Source organism: Callospermophilus lateralis, chromosome 2, assembly GCF_048772815.1.
Source record: "Callospermophilus lateralis isolate mCalLat2 chromosome 2, mCalLat2.hap1, whole genome shotgun sequence".
NCBI lineage: Eukaryota > Metazoa > Chordata > Mammalia > Rodentia > Sciuridae > Callospermophilus > Callospermophilus lateralis.
The window spans coordinates 36,420,103-36,438,839 of record NC_135306.1 but is presented as its reverse complement, the minus strand read 5'-3'; the positions used below and the strand labels follow the sequence as shown (position 1 = coordinate 36,438,839).

The following is an 18,737-nucleotide window of genomic DNA, read 5'->3' as shown; positions in this document are numbered from 1 at the left end:
ATATTTGTGTAAAATTTGTGATTTTATCTTTTTGAAAATTATCCTTTAACACAAATAACAAGACCTAACCCATACTAGCTACAGCCAAAAAAAAAAAAAAAAAAAAAAAATGAGACTATCTGGATGGATGGAAGAATAATATGTCCTTGTAAGGACTTAGACTCTTCACTTTTGCCCTTTGGCCTGCAAATGTTTGATGGGTAGCTAAAAGCAGAATTAAAGACTTAGCATCCCCACCTCCAGCTTGTGTCCATCTTCTCTGTTCTGAGTCACCTTGAATTTCACAATAAGGTCTGATCCAAAAAACATCTTGTGATAAGTTCAAGACCCCAGGCAACAGCAACGTTTTTTTCCCTGTTGGTATTAGGGATCGAAACCAGGGAAGCTTTACCACTGCCCTATTCTAAGCCCTTTTTATTTTTCATTTTGATACAAGGTCTCACTAAGTTGCTTAGAGCCTTGCTAAATTGCTGAGGCTGGCCTTGAACTTGTGATCCTCCAGCCTCAACCTCCTGAATCACTGGGATTACAAGTGTATGCCCACTACACAAGAGCAACTTTCTTACTAGAGTCAAGGCCCTCCCTGAAGAATCTTGAGATAATGATGGACTGACCACATTTTATCAAGATCACCCACTCTGGCATCTGTGCAAGCTTCCAGCTATGCAAAACTCCAACCCTTGCCCTTATTCCCCTTTCTATAAAACCTCAAAGTCACTGTCAGTCCCTCCAAGACAGAGCTAAGGATATGGGTTGCCTTTTATTCTCAGTGTAGCTATACTGACTCAAGTTCTTTTCATGCTTTTCACCATTACCAAAGTTTGTTTTGTGGGGCAAGTGGCCAAACCTGATTTGATGGATCCTCAGAGTTAGGCCTCTAGCCTAGAGACTCCAGCAACATGTCTCTAGACAGAAATGAAATAAAAACAAAAGACCTCCCCACCCAATAAATAAATAACAAAAAAAGAGGGATGCACCATCCAGGGCAGGTTTCAAGCTGAACATCAGCCAGCTTCTGGATAGCCCCAAGAACCTAGGAAGTAGTCTCTTTTTTTCTAGATCTGGCTCTCCTCCGGACAAGATGATGTTCCTTAGCAGACTGGTTTTCTGGTTATTCAGGCCATTTGGCAAGTAGAAGATGGATATCCACAGCCCTTGATATTCCATCAAGTCTAACCATGAGTAGGGGTATAGCTCTCTTTCTCCCAATTCCAAATTCTCAGGGAAGGGATTCTAATTGGCTTAGTTTAATTCCCTACCTGGGGTCATTTAATAGAGGGATCACACTGTGCAAACATGTGGCTTATCTCTTCCAATCCCCTCCCCACTTCATCCTCATGTAAGTCCTCAGAACTCAATTTTATCTTGCCATCGGCATAAAGCCCTTCTGTGTCTCTCCACTATTTGCAGAAGAGTTCCAAATGTTTACTATGTCATAGGAGGCACTTCATCTTGAAATCCTGACCATCTCTCCCGGGCACTCTCCACTCTTTCCCACACCTTAGTCCTACAGTTATTTTGCCCCTTGTCCTTTCTGCACATGCAGATTCCCCCACAACCTTTTACCTTCTACTCATTCTTCAAAACTCAGTTCGCAACACACACACAAATAAATAAACAGAAAACTCAGTTACCACCACTTTGTGAACCCGAGGATGCATTACATACTTGTGACACTTATTAGCTTCCTTGACTGTGATCAGACAAGGCTGGAAGTCCTAGAGCATGGGGTCTCAGATGCTAGAGCATGGAACCTAGAATGGCTTTTTTTAAAAAAAAAAATTGAAATTATCGAATTTTATTTAGCATACCAATACAATTTAATCTGGTAATAAGAATGGCTTCTGGGCTGGGTTTGTGGCTCAGTGGTAGAGTGCTTGCCTAGCATTCATGAGGCACTGGGTTCCATCCTTAGCACCACATAAATGTAAAATAAAGATACTGTGTCCACCTAAAACTAAAAAAATAAATATTAAAAAAAAATAAGAATGGCTTCTTCTTAGTGGACTTCCAGTAACTATCTGCTGAATGACCCCCGCCCCCAACCTCTTCTTGCTAAAAGTAGCAGGAGACACAGGCATCCTGCCCTGAGGAGAGGCACGGGGTTTCAGATTTTCGAGGACTTCTTAATCCTGGATATGTATGGGTTACTTTTAAAAATATTAAAGCCTGCCTGGCGCCCTAGCACACGTCTGTACACGGCAGGCTGAAGCAGGAGAACCCCAAGTTTCAGCTCATCTTGGCAACTTATCAAGACCCTGTCTCAAAAGTAAAAAGGACTGGGGATGTGGCTCAGTGGTAAAGCGCCCCTAGATTCGATCCCCAATACTCCGCGCCCCCACCACCAAATTAAAGCCTGGGCCACACCCAGCCCCTACCTTACCCCTGCCACAGTGACTAAGTCAATTGGTCTCTGGTGAGGTCAGGCCTTGTTTTTGTTTTGTTTTTTGTCTTTGTTTTGTCTTTACACTTCCTCATGAACTTACAATGCGAGCCAGGATTGAATATCGTTGCTTTAGGCGAGAGTGGGAGCCCACACAAACCAGCCCTCCAAACCACCAGGCCGCCGCCCCACACTCCCGCGGGTTCCAGCGCCCGGCAACAAACAGCAGTACCACGCCGGACACCGCCCGCCGGGGCGGGGCGAGGGCCTCAGGAGGCGGGGCCACGGCTGCAGCTTCACCGCTCCCCTCGCGGGAAAGCACGGCGCGTGACTCTGGCGCGCCCAACAAGGCGCGAGCAGGGGAGCTGGGCAAACACCTCGGGCCCAGCGGACCGAACCAAAGCGCGGTCCAGAAGGGCTGCATTAGGGCAACCCAGATCGGACCATCGGCACCACGTCTGCAGGGGGGACCGGGCGTTTCCAACCCGTCTGGAGAGGAGGGGAACGCCGGCGGGCACCGACTGCAACGCGACCCCTGGAGGGCGCGAGACGTTGCCGCTGCAGCCGCCGCCCGCGCGGAAGGACGAGGCTGAAGCAAGAAGCGAGGTAGGAGCGACTCTCCTGAGGCTGGCGGGATCCTGGAGACCCACTGCCCCCAAGTTTCAAGTGGCCCCTTGGACCAGGCCCTCTGCCGGCCCACCCATTCTGTCCTCAGCGTCCCCGGCCTGCCCCTTAGCCCTTCCCTCCCAGTCCCACCCTCCCGGCCGTCTCCAACCCTCTGGGTGGATCAGGTCCCCAGTCCTTGGTCTGTATGGTCCGCGGAACCCTCAGACCAGCACCTTTCAGCCTTTTGGGCACTACCCCAGATCTGTCCCCAACCGTCTTCTCAAACTGGCCCCGCGGAGAACCCCCGAGACCGACTTGCGTCCAGTAGTCATCCTTGTACCTAAATTTCCTGTGAAAGCCCTTGGGGAGGGGAGCGCAGCCGACGGGCACTCGGCCGGGGACTGCAGCCCGCGACTGCAGCGGGGACCACGGTGCAGCCAATTCCAGCCCGGGTCTTCGCGCCTTTGGCTCTTGGTTCCCAAGTTGGTCTCTACCCGGAGCTGGCTTTGGTTCTCCCTCTTTCCAGTTTTACCTGGGGAAAATCTTTGGCTTGGCAATTTGCCGGTTCCTTCGTACTGCCCTCTTCTACGGCTAAGGGCACAGTGATCCCGTTGCCCAAGGCCAACTGTGAACCGCCAGACCAGCCCTTGCAGACACAGGGGACTACTCTAGGAGGCAAGGACTCTCTAGTATTCATCTTTGTTTCCCCAGTCTCCAGCACAATGCCTGGCACATCGTAGCACTTATTAAATATCTTATTAGTAGATGAACGAATGAATCCAATGCAGAGGCGGTGGGGCAGAGTACTTTGGTGGGAAGGGTGTTCCTCCAGTTATATGAAGTGGAGAGAGGAAGAGCTTTTAGAGGATTACTTCAGTCTTTCTTCAGTTCTTTCATCTAATCATCTAATTTCATTTACATAAGAGCTTCTGTGTATCAGTTGTTTTCTGCTTCTGTTTACAAAAAACAAAAATGGGCCGGCCTGGGGCTGCAGAAATTCTTTTTTATTTGTTTATTTGTTTTAATTTGTTATCTATGACAACAGTGCATTTCAAGTCATACATATAGAGCACAATTTTTCATGTCTCTGGTTGTACACAAAGTTTAGAGTCACCATTCGTTCCTTCATCCATGTACTAGGGTAATGATGTCCATCTCATTCCACCAGCTTTCCTACCCCCCTGCCCCCTCCCTTTCCCTCCCTCCCCTTTGCCCTATCTAAAGTTCCTCCATTCCTCCCATGCTCCCCCCACCATCCCCATTAAGGATCAGCTTCCTCATATCAAAGAAAACATTCAGCATCTGTTTTTTGGGGATTGACTTCAGAAATTAATTCCTTAGAGGCTACCCAGGTATTCTTGAAAGAGCTTTGCCGGTGTTACTGCTCCTCTTCCCATGAGACTAGCTGCTCCCTCTGGGGAAGAATTCTGGAGGCCAGCCACAGCCCTTTAAAGCTGGCTCAGTGGAGCTGGTCAGCTTGTGCTTTGGGACAGTTGGAGAAACGAAGAACCTCAGTTATTTTACCCTTTCTTTAGTTCCTGAATACCCCCTTCTTTTCAGAGACTGCTGGAATAGACATTCCATGCAGACTGTAGTGTGAGAGATTGATTTCCCAAATGCTACTAAATTATGATTAAGCCAGGTGGACAATTTATGTCTCTTTGAACCACAGTCAGGCAAGGATTACTGCTTGTAGGACATTGTTGATGATAAACAAGAACACAGGCCTTTTAAAGTTGGGATTCTCAAAGAAACATAGAACCTGAAACCTGTTTTTGTTGATGATCTGAAAGGATTGCATTTCCTGAGGATAAGACAGGGTTCAAGGACCTCAGTTTTGGCCCAGGTCCAGAGGAAAATAGGTGGTATTACTGAGTGGTGAAACAATGGCCGGAAGGCTGTAGGAGTTTATAAGGTAGGAAGTAGTTGCCTAAGTAGTGGTAGCATTATTGTACATGGGCTCAAAGTCTTAGCAAATAAATACAGTGGTTGAGTGTGGCTCAGTGGCAGAGTGGTTGCCTGGCTTGGAGGTCTTGGGTTCAATCCCCAGCACCTTGAAAGGAAGGAAGGAAGGAGGGAGCAAAGGACAAAAGAAAGAAGGAAGATAGAAAGAGATTGGAGTTTCTTAAGAGGCTCAGTAGATCTTAAGTGGTAGTAAGGTTTTGGTGAAAGGAAGGCAATTCCAATCAGTATCCCTGGTATCCTGTTACCTGTGTGTCCCTCCTGCTGCTTGGTCTTGGGACTACCATTATTTCCTTCTGCTTTCTTCTTAATTGTATATTGGTGTTTAAGTTCCTTTTTGAAGCCAAACCTGCCTTAACTGGTGGCTGAATGTGTTCTTACCCATTTCTAGCATTGATTTATCCTTTTCTGATTTCTTTCTGTCATCCTGTTATAAAGTAAATTATATACTGTTATAAAATAAGTCATAGGTCATGGAAACCCAAATGAGGAGGGGCTCCTGAGCTGGATTAAGCAATACAATTTTTTTTGGTAACCAGTACTTTTTTTGTTGTTGTTTTGGTATTGGAGATTGAACTCAGGGGCACTCAACCACTTAGCCACATCCCCAACACTATTTTGTATTTTATTTAGATCAGGGTCTCACTGCGTTGCTTAGTATCTTGCTGTTGCTGAGGCTGGCTTTGATCCTCCTGTCTCAGCCTCCCAAGCTGTTGGGGTTATAGGCTTTCGCCACCTCACCTGGCTAACCAGTATGTTTTTAATGGACTTTCTACATTTTCCTGTCTAGGTTCCCTGTTAAGGTAAGACATCAATAATCCCAGAACACTCTAGATTATTTTATTTTCTCCTCACTTCCAGTACTTCAGATCATTGCCATATAAAATACAGGATGCCTAGTTAAATTTTAATTTCAGATAAACAACGGAGAATCCTATATTTTTACTTGCTAAATCTGGCAACCCTAGTTCATAGAGAGGCTTATGTGTTCTCTCTGGGGCTTGCCTGCAAATATTTAGGACAATAACTCACCCTTTTCCTCCTATTACTCATACACAATGACTGTGCATCCTATTAAAACTCAGTTAAAGAGATAGCTCACTGCATGCTGGGGTAAGGGTAGGCTCTATAAGATGGTCTGATTGTTCAGCATTGAGGTTACCCAGAAAACACCCACTCAAACACTGGCATGTAATATTTTAGCTTCTATCAAATGAGGCTGTGTTTGAGAGCATTTTTTGAGTGGCCAGATGTCAACATTGCTCTGAGAAAGCTGGCGGGTGTTGGGAGTGGGATTCTAACAAATATAACTCATAGCATAAACTCTGTTGTACCACATTTACTCGTTTTTTAAAAAATTATGGTAAAATATGCGTAACATAAAACTTACCGTTAAATTAACATTATGTATATTCACACTATTGTACAAACATATCACCATCCATTTCTAGCACTTTGTTCAGCTTTCCAAACTGGGACTCTACCAATTAATTGGACACTAACTCTGCACTTTCCCCCATTTCCGTTTCCGGAATCATCACTCTGTTTTCTGTCTTTGTGAATTTGATTGCTCTAGGTACCCTCATGTAAGTGGAATCATATGATATTTATCCATTTGGACTGGTTTATTTGACTGCAGGTAATGTCTTTAAGGTTCATTCACATTATAGCTTTTATCAGAATTTCCCTCCTTTTTAAGGCTAAAAAGTTTCCATTGTATATAATATTCCACTGTGTGTGTGTATTTATACACTACATTCTGTTCACCCATTTTTTGTTCATGGACACTTGGGTTACTTGTACCTTTTGGCTACTATGAATAATGGTATCATGATCATGAGTGTGCAAATATGTTCTTCAGCAAACGTGAGTTCTTGCTTTCAGGTTTTAATGTATTTACAGAATCATATGATAATTTTATACTTAATTTTTTTGAAGAACCACCATACTATTTTCCACAGTGACTATATCATTATCTATTCTCACCAGCAGTGTGCATGGTTCTGATTTTTCTATATTCTTGCCAACACTTGTTATTTTCTGATTTAAAAAGAAAAACATCCTAATGAGTATAAAGTAGTTTATTATTGTGGTTTGATTCGCATTTCTATAATTATGTATATCTTTGGAGAAATGTCTTTTTAAGTCTTTGCCTCATTTTGAACTGGGTTGTTTTCTGTTGTTGAGATATAAAGTTCTTTATATATTTTGGACAATAATCCATCATCAGATACATGATTTGTGCATTTTCTCTCATTTCATGGATTACCTTTTTACTCTGTTGATAATGCCCTTTTATGCGCAAAAGATTTTAATGTTGATGAAGTTCAATTTATCTATTATTTTCTTTTGTTGAATGTGCTTTTGAATCATAGGCAATCATTGCCAAATTCAGTGACATCAGCTTCTATCATTGTCTAAGTTTTTTTAAATATAGTTTTAGTTCTTATGTTTAAATCTTTGATTCATTTTGAGTTAATTTTTATATGTGATTCAAGATAAAAGTTTATTGTTTTGCATGTGGATATCCAGTTTTCTCAACACCATTTTTTGAAAAGACCATCCTTTCTCTATTGAATGGTCTTCTCACCCTTGTCAAAAATCATTTGACCAAAAATATATAATTTCTAGGCTGTTTTTCATTGGTCTATATATCTGTCTTTGTGCCAGTGCCATTACTATCTTGATAACTTTAGCTTGGTAGTAAGTTTAGAAAAAATCATGAAGTACAAGTTCTCCAATTTTGTTTTTCTTTTTCAAGATTGTTGTTTTGGCTATTTAAGATCACCTGAGATTGCATATGATTTTTTTTTTCCAGTACTAGGGATTAAAACCAAGGTGCTGTACCACTGAGCTACATTTCTAGCACTTACTCACTTATTTTTATTTTTTATATATGTTTTTTGGGAGTTGTAGACAAACACAATACCTTTATTTTATTTATTTATTTTTATGTGGTGTGAGGATTGAACTCAGTGCCTCACATGTGCCAGGCAAGTGCTCCACCACTGAGCCACAACCCCAGCCCCTACTTACTTACTTTGTTTATTTATTTTTGTTTTAAGACAGAGTCTCACTGAAATTCTGAGGCTGGCCTTGAACTTATGATATTCCTATTTTAGTCTTATAAATAGCTGGGATTATAAATGTGCATCATCATGCCCAGCTTCCATATGATTTTAAAATGGATTTTTAAAAAATTTTTGTAAAAAAAATTGTTGGGATTTTTAATAGGATTGTATTGAAACTAGTTCATTTTGGGTAGCATTGACATCTTTTTTTAAAATATATTTTTAGATGTTGATGGACCTTTATTTTATTCATTTATTTATATGCTGTGCTGAGAATTGAATCCAGGACCTCTACCACTGAGCCACAACTCCAGCCCCATCATTGACATCTTAACAATATATTTTTTTTAGTTGTTGATAGACCTTTATTTTATTTATTTATATGTGATGCGAAGACTTGAACCCAGTGTCTTTCACATGCTAGGCAAGTATATTACCACTGAGACCCAGCCCCAGCCCGACATCTTAACAATATTAAGTTTTCCATTCCATGAATACCACACGTCTTTGCTTTTATTTGTGTTCTCTTTAATTCTTCTAGCAACATTTTGTAATTTTCAGTGCACAAGCTTTTCATTTCTTTGGTTAAAATTTATTCACGAGTATTTTATTCTTTTTGATGTTACTGTAAATGAAATAATTTTCTTGATTTCCCATTCAGTTTGTTTTATCATTAGTATGTAGAAACACAACTGATTTTTATGTGTTAATTTTATGTACTACAAACTGTGCAAAATTCATTTATTCTAGTAGGTTTTTTGTTGTTGTTGTTGTTGTTTGTTTTCTTGGAACCAGGGATTGAACTCAGAGGCACTTAACCACCGAACCACATCCTCAGCCCTTTTTTTATATTTGATTTAGAGACAGGGTCTCACTGAGTTGCTTACAGCCTCACTAAGTTGCTGAGGCTGACTTTGAATTCATGATCCTCTTGCCTCAGTCTCCCCAGCCACTGGGATTACAGGCATGTGCCACTGTGCCTAGCTCTAGCTGCTTTTTTGTGGAGTCTTTAGAATTTTCAACATATAAGATTATGTTATCTGGGAACAGAAAAATTTTTATTTCTTCCTTTCCAATTTGAATGCCTTTTATTTGTTTTTCTTGCCTAATTGCTCAGGCTAAGACATCCAATACTATTGGATGGAACTAGCAAAAGTAATCTATATTTATTTTTAACACATACTCCTTTATGGATTTTATGATTTGGTAAGCAAATCCTTAGTAGGTACCAAGGAATGTTGAAAAAGTTAAATTAAGCCAAAAGCTGTGGTGCATGCCTATATCCCAGCTACTTAGGAAGATTACTTGAGCCCTGGAGTTCAAACCAGACCTGTCAGCATAGCCAAATCCTGTCTCAAAAAAAGAAAGGAAAAGTTTTTATACTTAAATTATAGCCTACGTACTCTAAATAAAACAAAAATGTATAATACATTTTAGAAAGATTTTTAACCAAAACACTTAAAATTTTTTTAAAAAATTAATTTTGATAAGGAAGAAAATCTCTGTTCCTTGGAATTCTTGGTTTAGCCCACTTTTCCCCATTATCCTGTATGTGGATCATTATAAAAACTTAAATTCAATAATAATATTTTTTATTTATTTGGTACTAGGAATTGAATACAGGGGTACTTGCTTACCACTGATCTGTATCCCAAGTCCTTTTTATTTGAGACAGGGATCTTACTAAGTTGCTGAGAGTCTCACTAAATTGCTGTGGCTGACTGGGCATGGTGACACTTGCCTGTAATCCCAGCAACTCAGGAGGCTGAGGCAGGAAGACTGCTAGTTCAGAGCCAGGCTCAGCAATCTAGTGAGGCCTTAAGCAACTTAGCAAGACCTTGTCTTAAAACAAAAATTAAAAGGGCTGGGGATATAGTTCAGTGGTTAATTACTCCTAGGTTCAATCCCCAGTATCCGCCCCCACAGACCCCCCCCCAAAAAAAATTGCTGAGACCGGCCTCCAATTTGCCATCCTCCTGCATCAGCTTCCCCAATTCTGGGATCACAAGCATGCACCACCATGCCCAAAAAATACACTTGCTGTAACTGAAATAATATTTGGATATATGTATTTTGTTTACAGAATTGAAAATTTCGGACCTAATGGGCTAATAAGATAGTCCTTTTGTCTTCTAGAAGGTAAAGACAGTGAGCTCTGAAATGTCTATTGTGTTTTGGCTTCTTGTGTGAGGTCCTGTGGACAAGGAAAATGGACTGATAACTGGGTAGAGAGAAGAACAGGGCCAGTCAACTTTTGACCAGAATTTAATTATTTTAGGATTAAGATAATTCTTACTTGTTTGTCTTAGAATCCCAAAATCTATATTTGACTTGTTTACCTGTCTTTATACTTTTGTGTTTCCTTTCTTATGAAATTCCTTTCAGAAAGAAAATATAGCATTATATTTAGTGTTAGGGAAAAATGGAAAGTTATTTTTATTCATGCTCAAGTAAAAGGAAAAAAGAGAGTAGAAATCTTCTAAAGGCAGCATAGGTAGGATTCAGATGACTCCCAGGTAAAAAGTAAAAACCCCTGAAGAGAAAGATGGAGACCTACTGCTGGTCCCGTTCATCCTGGAGTTGTTTCTCTTCCAAAGTGTTCTTTTCTTGTTCTTTGAATGCTATTGTATCCTGTTAATTTAAAGATTCAGCCAAATTTTGTTACCCAGAGCAACTTATTTTCTGAGAGTTCTGAATACCGAGTTTTTCTGTAAGGTACTAATGATTTACTTTTAATATCCCCTAAAGGAGAGTGACTTAAACATTTCTGTCTCATCTATGATTATATAACAATATATGATTATATAATAATACAAGGCCTTAAGCAACTTAGCAAGACCTTGTCTTAAAACAAAAATTAAAAGGGCTGGGGATGTAGTTCAGTGGTTAAAACTTAATGGCTTAAAACTATAGTTAGTTGTCACTCATGATTTTGTGAGTTGACGAGGTGGGTTTTCTGCACCCATCCTTAAAAAAAGGAGTTCTAGGAATATTTTGAATAGGAGCATTGCTGGAATGGATTAAATCTCCCAAAGCAACTACTTTGAACAAGTCTCTAATTTGGATGTACAAGAGTTATTCTACTTATTTAAAATAGTATTTTCCTTATACTTGCAGCTATAAATTAACTTCTTAGTGTAACTTAGTGTAGTGTTTGTTGCAGTTCGTATGATTTATATAATGTTCATTGCCTGGCATCCAACACAGCAACCTACAGTCTTATTCATTCTTAATTATAGTGCTTGGAGAAGGGAGGCTCTGTTAAACATCTGTGAGTCTTTCTGACAATCAGGTAGTAGAGATAGATAGCCAACAGGAGCATTATCTCATGAGGGAAAAGGAAGCTATGGCTTTTTATTGGATTATGATAGTCTAGTAAAGCACAGAGAATTTCAAACTTGTTTCATCCAGAGGGTAGCTCTTTGTTCAAGTTTATTTTACTGGGAAGGGTGCATAAAAAGGTAACAGTTGAGCTGTTGTGATTGAAGGCATGGAATTGGGAGAATTAGAGTCTAATTTTTTCACCTCCCTCTTTTTCTCTACCTCCCCTTCTCTCCCTTCTCAGTCCTCCGAGGGAGAAAGAGGTTGAGAGAAATGGTTGGGTTTGGGATTCTCCAATCTTCAGTTAATATCCATTAGTAGCCAACTATGTTTTCAGGAAAAAAAATAACCAAAATATGTACTCAAAAATGCTTCATCAATTAATTTTTTAATAATTAATTATTATTATTTTGTCTTAAAACTCATAGGGCACCAGGGATTGAACTCAGGGGACTTAATCACTGTTCCACATCCCCAGCCCTATTTTTTATTTTATTTTAGAGACAGAGTCTCACTGAATTGCTTAGCACCTTGCTGTTGCTGAGGCTGACTTTGAACTTACGGTCCTTCTGTCTCAGCTTCCCAAGCCGCTGGGATTATGGCTGCCCTTTGTCTTTTTTTTTTTTTTTTTTAACATTTATTTTTTGGTTAGACACAATACCTTTATTTTGTTTATTTATTTTTATGTGGTGTTGAGGATTGAACCCAGGGCCTCGAGCATGTTAGGCCAGTGCTCTATCGCTGAGCCACAACCCCAGCCCCAGCCCTTTGTCTTAATTTAATGATCTACATAGAACCAGCAATAAATGTAGATCTCTTTTAGCCTAAGATCTGTGCTAGTTTGTCAGCCTGTTTAAAAGCAGAATTAAGAATTTTTCTAGCCATGCTTTCTAGCTTAAAATATGAAAATAATCTTTGTTTTTAGAATATTTAAATGATGTATACATTTTTTAAACATACACTTAAAATCTATGTATTGAATGTTGCTGTAGCTCATTTCTTTTGTTGACTTCTTGGTCCAGTTTCCTCTAGACCGTACTTTCAAACTTTTTAACTTTTATCCCATACCTGACATACTGATTTAGTAAGTCTGGCATGAGATCCAAGAATCTACTTGCCTAATAAATTCCCATATGAGGATGATTCTGCTGATCCTCAGACCACACTTTGAGTAGTACTGCTCTTAGTCAATGTAAAGGCTTTTTTTTTTAAGAAAGAGTCATAATGCACCAGAAAAATAGCGCCACTGTTTTAAGAGTGTGAATTATGATATATTATACTGGGTTTTCTTCCTTTAAAGAATTAGTATTATAAATCTCCCACTCATTCAAGACTGAGAAATTGTGGAAAATAGTTCTAAGGAAATGCTATTTGCTGCCCAGACTTTACCCAAGAAAATGCTTACATTTAAATGTCTTTATGAAGAAAGATGACATGAAGGACACATTTTCCCTTTGGAACTTAAAAAAAAAAAACCTTCTCTATTTTGTTTAAAAATAATATCTGAAAAATATTTTGTCTCTTTTTTTCTGGTTATAGATAAAATATTTGCTCACTTTGTAGAATCTGCAAAGTGAAAGCAAGCATAAAATGAAACATATCATTGAACAATTCTTGGAAGCCAAATTTTTAATAGCTTATGGCACATTCAAACAATTGTTCTCATAATTTCAAACAATGGTCACCATAATTTATTAACTCATACTTTGTCTCTGATAGTTTTTTTAAAATAGAATTTGGAAATTGGAGTTACTGAGTTAAAGGATTTGAACATTTTTAAGACTTGAAAATAAACATATATTTTTTTCCCAGGGCTGGGGACATAGCTCAGTTGGTGGAGTACTTGCCTTGCATGCACAAGGCCCTGGGTTCAATCCCCAGCACCACACACACAAAATAATAATAATATTATTATTATTATTCTAAGTTTATTATGAAGGTTATACCAAAATATATTTATATTGGCAAAGTATAAAAGTACCAATATTACTTAACCTTCACTGGAATTAATTATTATTATTTTGTCTTAAAACTGATAGGCAAAAGATGATATTTTATTGTTTTGTTTTTTATTTTTTTTTAGTTGTAGATGGACATAATACCTCTATGTTTTTTAATTTATTTATTTTTATGTGGTGCTGAGGATTAAACCCAGTGCCCCACAAGTGCTAGGCAAGTGCTCTACTGCTGAGCCACAACCCCAGTCTGGTATTTTATTGTTTTAAAATTAACTCTTTTTGTAGTTCATTAGCTATATTCTGTTCTTTCTTCTGTGAAGTATTGGCTCTTATCCTGCCTGTTTTTATGTTATTGGTTTGAAGTGAAATAAACAAGTCACAGAAGGAAAATACTGCATGATTTCATCTATATAAGTTATCTGAAATAGTCAAAATCATAGACGCAAAAGGTATGATCATGATTGCCTAGGGCTGGAGAAAAGGTAAATGGGTTGCTGTTCAGTGGTTATAATGTTTCAGTTATACAAGATGAGTAAGTCCCAGAGATCTGCTGTACACCTTTAGGGTTATAGTTAACAATACTCTACACATAAAAACTTGTTAGGAAATGGGCATAGGGGTGCTCAACTGATATTCTAGCGACTCTGGAGGCTGAGAAGGGAGGATGCTGGGTTGGGTTAGGGATGTAGCTCAGAGGTAGAGAAAAAAAAATTTGTTAGGATGGTAACCTAATAATTCTTACCATAATTTTTAAAAATCTTAGTTTTTAGTTGTCAGTTTTCACAAGTTTTTAGGATACTGGCCTTTTACTATATTTGTGGGTAATACTTATATTCCTTTTAATTTTGTTTCTGAGTCTTGACATACAGAATTGTATAATTTCCATGTGGTCATATCTTCAGTTGTATCTTGCAATTTCTGTACTCCCTTCTTTCAGCAAATGTCCTGAGTCTGGGACTGTTGGGCTTGGATCTCCAAAGAACTCTTTTTATGTACGTGGTTCTTCCTGACTGAAATCCCTTCTCTGACTGCTCCCCCCATATTTCTATTCTTATGAATTTCTATTCTTATTTCTATTCTTAGACATTTGACCTTCCTTGTGAAAACTTTCTTGATCACCCTGTGAAAATTTGGGTATAATTTCAACTATGTTTTCATTGGTTTTGTTTGGAGCTACATTATAACAAGGGAAAAAAGAAAAAAAAATGCCACATGGTGGTGCATACCTGTAATCCCAGTGACTCAGGAGGCTAAGGAGAGGGATCAAAAGTTTGAGGCCAACTTGGGCAGTAGAGTAGGACCCTATCTCAAAATAAGTAATAAAAAGAGGTAGGCGTGTAGCTCAATGGTAGTGTACCTCTGGGTTCAACCCCCAGTACTACCAAAAGGAAAAAGTGAATAGAAAATCAAGTAAGTAGAGACAGCATGGTTGGCCAATGAAAGCTGGCTATTGGAGAGGACAGAACAATAATGTGGGGTCAGGGAATTTATCTTTAAATAAAGAGACATTTTATCAAGTTAATTTATGTGCATGTGGTTAAGAAGTCAAATAGGGTAATGTATGAACCCGTATTATTACTACATAATTTGTAACAACTTGTAATACATGACTGTGTTTTGGTTTGTTTAGTCTTGTATGTATTTGTCCCTAGTTCTTCCCAAATTCTTTAGCAAATCTGTATTCCTCCCAATCTAATTTTCCAAATGGTCAGACAGTTCCTTTTTCCTTGGCATTGAGGAATGTTGTTCCTCATTCTTCATCTCTTCAACTTTCTTGCAACACTAAGCTTAAACATCATTTTGCCAGAGACCTTCCCTGACCCACTCTCTTAATCAGATCCTCTCACTATCCTATGCTTTTTATTTGTGATATTTATCACAGCTTATAATGGTATTTTTATTTGTACAGTGGTTTGTCTGCCTTCCTTCACTAGATGGTAAGTTCTTTGAGGACTAGGATACTGCTGCATTATTCACCACTATATTCCTAGCAATTATCTCAATTTTTGGCTCATAGGAATTTTTGCACAAAGACTAAATTATTAGCCCTTGAAAGAAGTCTTGAGAGAGGGCCTTAAATTACAGCACTGGTTGTAGGAATTAGAAGAGAGGATGGATAGCTTTTTGTTTTTTTGGTACTGGAGTTTGAACCCAGGGACACTTTACCACTGAACTACATCCCCAGTCCTCTTTCTTTTTTTCTTTCTTATTTATTTATTTTAGTAGGGGGTACTGGAGATTGAATTCAGGGACACTCAACCACTAAGCCACATCCCCAGCCCTATTTTGTATTTTATTTAGAGACAAGGTCTCATTGAGTTGCTAAGTGTCTTGCTTTTGCTGAGGCTGGCTTTGAACTCATGATTCTCCTGCCCCAGCCTCCCAAACTGCTGGGATTACCCAGTCTCCTTTATTTTTTATTTTGAGACAGGGTCTTACTAAATTGCTCAATCCTTCTGCCTCAGTCTCCCATGTTGCTGGGATTACAGGTGTGTGTCACCACACCCGGCAAGAGATTCTTTTCTTAAGCAGAGTTATGAGATTTGGGGAGGGCCACACGATGTTCCGTCTAGAAACAATTAGACCTTTTAAGGAGAATCTTATCAGCCCATGAATTCATGTGGAGGACTCATTTTCACTGTGTTCTGTTGAAAGTGAGAAGTTCGGGTCATCATATATTTAACAATAGTCATTGGGTAGGAGATTCTTGATTTGTGGATAACTTGCAAATCCACTCTAACCTTCTTTCTTTGTATTCCTTTAGAATGTTTCCTAGGACAGAATCACTTTGCTTTTACATCTTACAGGGAAACAAAGAACAGAACCATTAAAAAGGGCTAAAGAATTTGAGGTACCATGCCTATTGGAAAGAAAACATTGGCTATGATGGTGACTTTGGTTCACTATCGTAAATTAGTAAATTGCATAGTACTAGGGTCTCAAAAAGGCAGTAGCAGGCATTTTGGTACAAGAAAAGAAGATTCCTGATTCATACTTATTAAATTTTCACTTACTGAGCCCTACACAATACCAATTCCTGATGTCTTATATATCTTTTCTGTAACTCCTACCCCCATCTGTAGAAGTATTATCATCGTTGTTTAGAAATGAATCTGAAGCCAGGTGTGTGGTGCATACCTGTAATCCCAGAAACTCAGAAGGTCTGTCAAGAGGATTGCAAGTTTGAGGTCAGGCTCAACAAGTTAGTGAGACTTTGTCTCAAAATAAAAAATAAAAAGGGCTGGGGATGTAGCTCAGTGGTAGAGTGTCCCCTGGGTTCAATCCCCAGCACAAAATTTAAAAAACAAAACAAAAAGCGTAAAAACGTAGGGCTGAGGGAACTTGCCTGGTACTGCAGAATTTTTTTTTTTTTTTATGGACACACAATACCTTTATTTTATTTATTTGTTTGTTTGTTTGTTTTTATGTGGTTCTGAGAATCAGACCAGGCAAGTGCTCTACCACTGAGCTAAAACCCCAGCCCCATAATTTGTTTTTAAGAAGGGTTATATGCCCATCTTTTTATAGTTCTCTGCATTGACCAGAAAGAAATGAAAATGACTGGAAGCTGGAAAAACCAAAGCAATGTTCTATTTTTTCATATAATGGCTAGTAGTTAGCTAAAGTGAGTTCCTATGCCTTAAATAAACACATGTAATGTAAATAGGCACTAAACTCCAGCAAAATGAATGGGAATTGAAATGGAGCTCAAATAAGAGAGCAAATTATTGATAAATTCTAGTGAATCTTCAAGAACCAGAGTTTTTAATTCAAACATAATTTCAGTTGTCAATACAGTATAAACTGGACTCTGATTAATAAATATAATACTTTGGGCTCTGGAAAGAGCTGACTTTATGATTTAACTGTCGTCTTTCTTTTGAATGCAGCCATTTCAAATACCTACTTCATAGTTTGCATAGTCCTGGTTATTTGTTTGGTTTTCCTCAGTGAACTAGAAGCTCCATGAAGGCAGGTACCAGGTCTGTTTGTTCATATCTACAATCAGTGCCTGGCACTTCATTGGTGCTCAGTTAATATTTTTTACTAATTTATATAGTCTTTATCTAGATTTTGGCATCTCAAGGTTCTCAGGATCATAAATTCCTTCACATACCTGCCTGAAGCAGGAAAGAACATTCTTCCAGAGCCCTGCTGGTATGCTTCTGGGTTAGGCTGTTACATTCCCCAGGTCCTACCTCTTTGGGTGGAGCCCCCAAGGCTTGATGCCACATGGGCTGTGTTTTTGGCAAAGGGGCTTGTCCTTGTTCTGAGGTTCTGACTATAAATGGACTATGCTATTTCCTGTCCCCAGGTGAACTCAGTGGGGCTGCAGCTGGCTGTGAGAGTTGAGTTACTGCTTTCTCTTCTGGACCCTCCCTACCTCTAGAGATGGCACCAGTATAGGGTGACCAAGTAGGAAATACCAAACCTTTTCCTGAAGTTCTAAACAGCTTAAGGAGTCCTCCAGATGGAGCTGGAATCGCTCCCAGTGAGAAGAGCTGGATCTTACGTAACTTTATAGACAGCCCTTTTTAGGAAAAAACAAACTGTTCCCCGGCTACTGCTGGACTTTTTGAGACACATCCTGAATTCTTTCTTTCCTAGCTGCTCAGCATTCCCCATTGAAGGCAGCTAACAAGACAAAACTGAAAACTGGTAAGGTTAATGGGGAAAATAGGAAAAGGGAGGGAGAGAGGGATGTCCATCATTCTGGCTGGAACATACTGTTCTGGCTCTCAAGCTGCAGCTCCCATCCAGGCAGTAGAGGGAGCACAGTGTGGTGTGGAGGGAACTCTGAAAGAGGAGTGGTACCTCTCTGCACATTCCAGAAGACAGCCTTTGTATTTCTTTTTCCTTTTCTTTTTTTTTAAAGAGATTTCTTTCTTTCTTTATTTTTTTTAAATGGGCCTTTGTGTACAATGCTGAGAATTGAACCCAGTGCCTCGCATATGCCAGGCAAGTGCTCTACCACTGAGCCACAACCCCAGCTCCAGCCCTTGTATTTCTTGTATCCTCCTTAGCACCCCCACACTCTAACAAGAAGGACTATAAACATGTACATGGCTATAATAAACCACATTCTGCTCTGGAGAAAGATGTTTTTCTAGTTTAGTTTGGTGAAGATTCAGTTCCTCCTTAGTTCAATTCAGGAAACATTTTTAAGCATCTACCATAAGCCTTTGAAGGGTTTTTGTTGGTGTTATTGTTTTTGTACTGGGGTTGAACTCAGGGGCACTTAACCACTTAGCAACATTCTAGCACTTTTTTGTATTTTATTTAGAGACAGGGTCTTGCTGAGTTGCTTAGGGCCTTGCTAAGTGGTTTTTTTTTTTTTTTTAATTGACTCATGTACATATTTATGGGGTACCGTGGGACATTTTGAAACATTTATTCAATGTGTAAAGCATAATGGCATATCCATCACCTTGAACA

At 39.3% G+C, this 18,737-nt stretch overlaps 1 protein-coding gene across 2 annotated transcripts in view; it reads left to right on the top strand.

Moving 5' to 3' along the window:
• The first annotated feature begins 2,717 nt into the window (after positions 1-2,717).
• Positions 2,718-18,737, top strand: part of Rusc2 (RUN and SH3 domain containing 2) — a 58,851-nt gene continuing 42,831 nt past the window's right edge. For both annotated transcript variants that reach the window (XM_076845846.1, XM_076845845.1), the window contains exon 1: positions 2,718-2,989. The gene's annotated coding sequence lies outside the window, so the exon portion shown is untranslated. The remainder of the gene's footprint in view (positions 2,990-18,737) is intronic.